This window comes from Bos grunniens, chromosome 9, assembly GCF_055505025.1.
Source record: "Bos grunniens cultivar Pamir isolate PY7600 chromosome 9, Bosgru_T2T1.0, whole genome shotgun sequence".
Taxonomy (NCBI): domain Eukaryota; kingdom Metazoa; phylum Chordata; class Mammalia; order Artiodactyla; family Bovidae; genus Bos; species Bos grunniens.
Window position 1 is genome coordinate 30,085,089 of NC_141173.1, and position 8,593 is coordinate 30,093,681.

An 8,593-nucleotide genomic window follows, 5' to 3' on the forward strand; every position below is an offset into this window, starting at 1 on the left:
ATGTTCCTACTCTCACATGCCTATATGACTACTGGAAAAACCATAGTTTTGACTATATGGATTTTTGTTGGCAAAGTGATGCCTCTGCTTTTTTAATACACTGTCTAGGTTTGTCATAGCTATTCTTCCAAGGACCAAGAGTCTTTTAATTTCGTGGCTGCAGTCACCATCCACAGTGATTTTGGAGCCAAAGAAAATAAAATCTGTTACTGCTTCTACATTTTCCTCTTCTATTTGCCATGAAGTGATGGGATCAGATGCCATGATCTTATTTTTTAATGTTGAGTTTTAAGTTAGCTTTTTCACTCTCCTCTTTCACCTTCATCAAGAGGCTCTTTAGGTCCTCTTCCCTTTCTGCTATTAGAGTGGTATCATCTGCATATCTGAGGTTGGTGATGTTTCTCCCAGCAATCTTGATACTAGCTTATAATTCATTCAGTCTGGCATTTCATATGATGTACTCTGCACAGACATTAAATAAGCAGGGTGATAATATACAGCCTTGCCATAGTCCTTTCCCACTTTTGATCCAGTCCATTGTTTCATGTCCAGTTCTAACTGTTGCTACTTGACATGCATGCCGGTTTCTCAGGAGACAGGTTGAGTGGTCTGGTATGCCTATCTCTTTAAGAATTTTCCACAGTTTGTTGTGACCCACACAAATGCTTTAACATAATCAATGAAGCAGAAGTTTTTCTGGAATTCCTTGCCTTCTCTATGACCCAACAAATGTACCTTTGTCTAGTACCTGAAAGGAGAAGCTGTGTCAAGTGCAACAATACTCTTCTAGAGACCAAAATGACCTGAGAAGCACGGCCGGGAGTCTGAGTGGCTCAGCCTTTCTCACGTAACTGCAGTACTGTGAACACTGCAATAATCTGTTCCACCTCCATTCACCCCTGAAGAGAGGAAAATAACTACACTTAGCTCTATGCCCATCTAAAATAGAAAATGTGTTTCTCAGCTCTTAAACCCATGTCTCCTTTCATTAGGTTGAAAAATTTCATCCTTTTGAAGTGAATTGAAATAACCAAATACATGAAGTATGATGACATACCCATACAAACTCTAACATCATCGAGCTTCTGAACATGATGTTTCAAAGTTGTTCACCACCACTAGGGTTGGATTCCCAAATCCACACATTAATGTTAAAGACTCTTAGCTCACAGTCTCCATAAACCAACCTTTACTCGTATCAAAGACTGAGAAAAAGGTGTTGAGTTGGAGTGTTGGTTTGAAGTGATAATGCTTTGGGATTTTTTCAGAATATCTTAAAATGTCAATGATGAATACACATGTGAATACAGTTATAGGGCAAATGTCCCAGGGCACCATATAAGAGACAGAATGAGTCAAGAAACTTTGACTTGCAAGTGTGAAAGTATAATAAAATCTGGTTGGTTTTTCAGTTCAGCAATCAAAAGGAAGTCTAACTAGTTCTGCAGGTCATCAGTTTTCTCATTGTCCTCCTCTAGGCTATACCAAGAAGCCCAGAGGGTTTGCCAATGACGATTGACCAAAGAATTCAATAAAATATTCCTTTAACTTGCTGGAAGGAACTTCTTCAGGGTGCTCATCTGTCCCTCCCACCCACTGGCACTCCAGAATTCCACAGCCTCTTTACTTTGATCTTTCTTACTTGTCTTATTCTGTCTGCAATTTAGAGCTTAATTATACTTATGAATAATTTGGAAGCTCCCAGAATGACCTCCGGTGAGGTATGTCAGAAGGCATCCCATCCCTGAATCTCACCTCAGTCCATAGGAAAGCAACAGCTGAAACTTTACCTCTTCTTTGACCTTGGGAAAGAGAACACAAAATCATTCTCAAGCAGTTATTTAACTGAATTTTCTTTAGTTTCCCTAGTCTTTTTACTTTAGCTATTAGGCTACATAAACAAAATTATAAATTTTCAGTATCTAAAAGAAACTATATCAATCCTGGTTGAAAATAAAAAATTAGAATTGACCCAAAATTAGTACATTAGAAATTGACCAAATAAATTGTTACCTTTAGCACTTGTTTTGCAGTAAGAGATTGTCTTATTTTCAATTGCATTATAGAAGTGTTGGCACAAGAGGTTATTGAAATTCTTCACATATACACACATACACATGCAAACATGCACAGGCCCTTCATATGGTACAGGATGCATTAATTAGTGTTTAAAATTCTAATTGAAATTAGTTGTAAAATTTATTAATTTTATAAAATTTTAACACAGTTACTGGTGGCTAGAGATAATGATAGCATGGCAAATTACTTAGGTTAAAAAAATGATTATAACATTTAAAAAAAAAGAAATGCATGTGTCCATAAAAAGAAAGCTTGAGGAGCAGAGAAAGATAAATTATAGTATATAGGCATAACATTATTTCTAAATGCTTTTCTGAAGCTTCAGTAACTTCCCAATTGTAAAAATTACTCATTTTAGAATGACTTCTGAAGGGTGAAAGAAAGAAAATATTTGATGACAATTTTTGAAAAGAAGATATGTAAAACAATATGGTAGTTCTTCAAAGAATTAAGAATAGAACTGCCATATAAATCCAGCAATTCTACTTCTGGGTATTTATCCAAAGAAAATGAAAATACTAATTTGAAAAGGTTCATACATCCCCTTGGACTTCCCTGAGAGCTCAGCTAGTAAAGAATCCACCTGCAATGTAGGAGACACTGGTTTGACTCCTGACTTGGGAAGATCCCTGGAGAAGGGATAGGCTACCCACTCCAGTGTTCTTAGGCTTCCCTGATGGCTCAAATGGTAAAGAATCTGCCTGCATTGTGGGAGACCTGGGTTCAATCCCTGGTTTGGGAAGATTCCCTGGAGAAGGCATGGCAACCCACTCCAGTATTCTTGCCTGGAGAATCCTGTGGATAGAGGAGCCTTGCGGACTAGAGCTTAGGCTAGACTAGTCCATGAGATCGCAAAGAGTCAGGCATGACTAAACGACTAAGCACATACATTCCCATGTTCATTGCAACATTATTTACAATAGGCAAGATATGGAAACAAGCTAAGTCTCCAATGATAGATAAATAGGTGAAGAAATTGTGGAACACTTCTTTACAATGGAATCTTATTCAGCCACACAAAAAAGAAAATCTTTCCATTTGCAGCAACATGGGTGAACTCTGAGAGCATTATGCTAAATGAAAAAATAAGTCAGAAAGAGAAAGACAAATACTGTATGATCTCTCATATGTCTGTGACGGAAGGTGCAAAAGCGCGGCGGAGAGGAGCTACCCACGTCCAAGGTCAGGGGCGGGGCCGAGAGGAGCTACCCCACGTCCAAGGTCAGGGGCAGCAGCTACGCTTTGCTGGAGCAGTTGTGAAGAGATACCCCAAGTCCAAGGTAAGAGAAACCCAAGTAAGACGGTAGGCACTGAGAGAGGGCATCAGAGGGCAGACAGACGGAAACCACAATCACAGACAGCTAGCCAATCTGATAACACGGACCACAGCCTTGTCTAACTCAGCGAAACTAAGCCATGCCCTGTGGCCACCCAAGACAGGTGGGTCATGGTGGAGAGGTCTGACAGAATGTGGTCCACTGGAGAAGGGAATGGCAAACCACTTCAGTATTCTTGCCTTGAGAACCCCATGAATAGTATGAAAAGGCAAAAAGATAGGACACTGAAAGATGAACTCCCCAGGTCGGTAGGTGCCCAGGTGCCCCTGGAGATGAGTGGAGAAATAACTCCAGAAAGAATGAAGGGATGCAGCCAAAGCAAAAATAACACCCAGTTTTGGATGGGACTGGTGACAAAGGAAGGTTCAATGCTATAATGAGGAATATTGCATAGGAGCCTGGAATGTTAGGTCCATGAATCAAGGCAAATTGGAAGTGGTCAAACAGGAGATGGCAAGAGTGAACATCGACATTCTAGGAATCAGTGAACTAAGATGAACTGGAATGGGTGAATTTAAATCAGATGACCATTATATCTACTACTGTGGGCAGGAATCCCTTAGAAGAAATGGAGTAGCCATCCTAGTCAACAAAAGAGTCCGAAATGCAGTACTTGGATGCAATCTCAAAAACTCAACTCCAAGGTAAACCATTGAATATCAAGGTATTCCAAGTCTATGCCCTGACCACTAATGCTGAAGAAATTTAAGTTGAACATATCTATGAAGACCTACAAGACCTTCTAGAACTAACACCCAAAAGAGATGTCCTTTTCATCATAGGGGACTGGAATGCAAAAGTAGGAAGTCAAGAAACACCTGGAGTAACAGGCAAATTTGGCCTTGGACTACAGAATGAAGCAGCTGCTGCTGCTGCTAAGTCGCTTCAGTCGTGTCCGACTCTGTGCGACCCCATAGATGGCAGCCCACCAGGCCCCTCTGTCCATGGGATTTCCCAGGCAAGAGTACTGGAGTGGGGTGCCATCACCTTCTCCGGAATGAAGCAGGGCAAAGGGCAAAGGCTAATAGAGATCTGCCAAGAGAATGCACAGGCCATAGCAAACACCCTCTTCCAACAACACAAGAGAAAACTCTACACATGGACATCACCAATGGTTGACACCGAAATCGGATTGATTATATTCTTTGCAGCCAAAGATGGAGAAAATCTATACAGTCAGCAAAAACAAGACCGGGAGCTACTGTGGCTCAGATTATGAACTCCTATTGTCAAATTCAGACTGATATTGAAGACAGTGGCGAAAACCACTAGACCATTCAATATGACCTAAATCAAATCCCTTATGACTATACAGTGGAATTGAGAAATAGATTTAAGAGATTAGATCTGACAGACAGAGTGCCTGATGAACTATGGTCAGAGGTTCATGACATTATACAGGAGACAGGAATCAAGACCATCCCCAAGAAAAAGAAATGCAAAAAAGCAAAATGGCTGTCTGAGGAGGCCTTACAAATAGCTGTGAAAAGAAGAGAAGCCAAAAGCAAAGGAGAATAGGAAAGATATACCCGTTTGAATGAAGAGTTCCAAAGAATAGCAAGGAGAGACAAGAAAGCCTTCCTCAGTAATCAGTGCAAAGAAATAGAGGAAAACAACAGAATGGGAAAGACTAGGGATCTCTTCAAGAAAATTAGAGGTACCAGGGGAACATTTCATGCAAAGATGGGCTCAATAAAGGACAGAAATGGTATGGACCTAACAGAAGCAGAGGATATTAAGAAGAGGTGGCAAAAATACACAGAAGAACTGTACAAAAAAGATCTTAATGACCCAGATAATCACAATGGTGTGATCACTGACCTAGAGCCAGACATCCTGGAATGTGAAGTCAAGTGGGCCTTAGAAAGCATCACTCTGAACAAAGCTAGTGGAGGTGATGGAATTCCAGTTGAGCTATTCCAAATCCTGGAAGATGATACGGTGAAAGTGCTGCACTCAATATGTCAGCAAATTTGGAAAACTCAGCAGTGGCCACAGGACTGGAAAAGGTCAGCTTTCATTCCAACCCCAAAGAAAGGCAATGCCAAAGAATGCTCAAACTACCGCACAATTGCACTCATCTCACACGCTAGTAAAGTAATGCTCAAAATTCTCCAAGCCAGGCTTCAGCAATACGTGAACTGTGAACTTCCAGATGTTCAAGCTGGATTTAGAAAAGGCAGAGGAATAAGAGATCAAATTGCCAACATCCTCTGGATCATGGAAAAAGCAAGAGAGTTCCAGAAAAACATCTATTTCTGCTTTATTGACTATGCCAAAGCCTTTAACTGTGTGGATCACAACAAACTTGAAAATTCTGAAAGAGATGGGAATACCAGACCTGGCCTTCCTCTTGAGAAACCTGTATGCAGGTCAGGAATTAACAGTCAGAACTGGACATGGAACAACAGACTGGTTCCAAATAGGAAAAGGAGTGTGTCAAGGCTGTACATTGTCACCCTGCTCATTTAACTAATATGCAGAGTACATAATGAGAAACGCTGGGCTGGATGAAGCACAAGCTGGAATCAAGATTGCCAGGAGAAATATCAATAACCTCAGATATGCAGATGACACCACCCTTATGGCAGAAAGCGAAGAAGAACTAAAGAGCCTCTTGATGAAAGTGAAAGAGGAGAGTGAAAAATTTGGCTTAAAGCTCAACATACAGAAAATGAAGATCATGGCATCTGGTCCCATCACTTCATGGCAAATAGATGGGAAACAGTGGAAACAGTGTCAGACTTTATTTTGGGGGGCTCCAAAATCACCACACATGGTGACTGCAGCCATGAAATTAAAAGATGCTTACTCCTTGGAAGAAAAGTCATGACCAACCTAGACAGCATATTGAAAGGCAGAGATATTACTCTGCCAACAAAGGTCCGTCTAGTCAAGGCTATGGTTTCTCCAGTGGTCATGTATGGATGTGCGAGTTGGATTATGAAGAAAGCTGAGCGCCGAAGAATTGATGCTTTTGAACTGTGGTGTTGGAGAAGACTCTTAAGAGTCCCTTGAACTTCAAGGAGATCCAACCAGTCCATCCTAAAGGAGATCAGTCCTGGGAGTACATTGGAAGGACTGATGTTGAAGCTGCAACTCCAATACTTTGGCCACCTGATGTGAAGAGCTGATTCATCGTAAAAGACCCTGATGCTGGGAAAGATTGAGGGCAGGAGGAGAAGGGGATGACAGAGGATGAGTTGTTGGATGGCATCACCAACTCAATGGACATGAGTTTGGGTGGACTCCGGAAGTTGGTGATGGACAGGGAAGCCTGGTGTGCAGCGGTTCATGGGGTCGCATGAGTCGGACATGACTCAGTGACTGAAGTGAAAAACAAAACCAAAAAATAAAAAGCCAAGGTAATAGATAAACAGAACAAATCATTGGTTGCAAGAAGCAAGGAGTGTGTGATGGGAAAAATGAGTGAACTCGGTTGTTTTGTTTGGTTGTTTGGTTTTGTGTTTTTTTTTTTTTTTTTAACTTAGTAAAGTTCAATACAGATTTAAAAGGAAAAAAAATCTATATAATTTTCTGAATGTTAGTCCAACATGTTACTCTCAAGAATGTAATGAGGTTGATGTTTCCAAAGCTCTTTAATTCTAAAATATAAGAATGGTTCTGTATGTGCATGCTCAGTCATTTCAGTCATGTCCCATTCTTTGTGATCCTATGGACTGTAGCTTGACAGGTTTCTCTGGCTTTCTCCAGGCAAGAATACTGGAGTGCATTGCCATGCCCTCCTCCACAGGATCTTCCAGACTCAAGGATCAAACCCACACATCTGCCTTTTCCTGCACTGCAGGCAGATTTTTTACCGCTGAGCCACCAGAGGAGCTCAAGAAGAAAGCTTACCAGTATTGAAACTCAAAGGCCACCTAAATACAAGTGTAGTGAGCAGACAAATATCTCTGATGACAAATCTAAAATATGCTTTGCCCAACCAAAATTAATCTGTTGGAAGATTTCACATGATCAGGCTACTTGAAGCAAAACGTATGCCGTGTTATGCTACTATTCTTAGGAGGAAGAAGAGTATTCCACATTGCAGGGAAGTGTGTTTTAATGTTATATTTATAACTACACCCCTGAAATATTTCATACAAATCATGTAAGAATCTTACTACAAAAAAAATTCTGACTTAAGAAAGCTGGATAACATTTGCATGTTTATGTATGCATTTTATAACACCCCACACCTTCTAATTTTCTCTTTCCTGTGATTTAGAGCATGTACTTTCATTTCCCATTTTTGGCTTAAAATTTTATGATAATAGTTTGACACATTTATTTAGAACAAGAAATTCATCTAATGACTCGTGTAAAAGAATGCTTACAAAATAAAAATCAGTGTGCATTTTGTACCATCCAAGTGTTTCCAGAGTTACTTAGATGTTTCCTAACTGATACTGTAAGGTTTGAAATAAAGCAGAATGCAGAACTCCTGTGATTTGTGACCCTTTCCAAAGTATGGCAGAATTTAGTGTCATTGCATGTGAAAAATTATTTAATTATCATTATAACTTTCTGCAACCCAAATTCTGAGTGAACCTGACTTAGACTTCTAAGACAATTTTTCTATAATACAAAAAATAAGAGTTTTTAAAGGATTAAGCTATATACAATTTCTAATTGTGTATCTTAGTGCTTAAGACTCTTAACTTTTAAAAGAAGGGTAGAAATGCCACTGTCTACTGTAGAAATTTTTTATTGACAGCTTGGCTTTCAGGACTATCAATTTGAAGACACATATTTATTTTTAATGCTAACAAATTAGAATTTACTATATATCTTACAAAGATAGTGTATTAGCAGTCTGTTATAGTTTAATTGGTAGTTTTTTTTTCATACTTCATAACTGATTATGTCTTAACTTTAGTGAAATATTGTAGTTATTAAGATTATTTCTAGTAAACTTCTTTCACTTTCTGCTCTGTATCTTTCTCTGGCCTCAGTAAATTGTACCTCACCCCTGGGCCACAATTTTCCTGCCTATAAATTAAAATGGATGGAATAATGTTTCCAATGTCCCTCCATTTTGAATGTGTTCTAATTAACTTCTTTGCTTCCTACCTAATATCTTTGCCTTTCCTTAAGAGGGCATCCCCAAGAGCACAATGGATCCCTCCAATTCCTTAACTGAATACAAAGAAAAGGTAGCAATGCAAATTGAA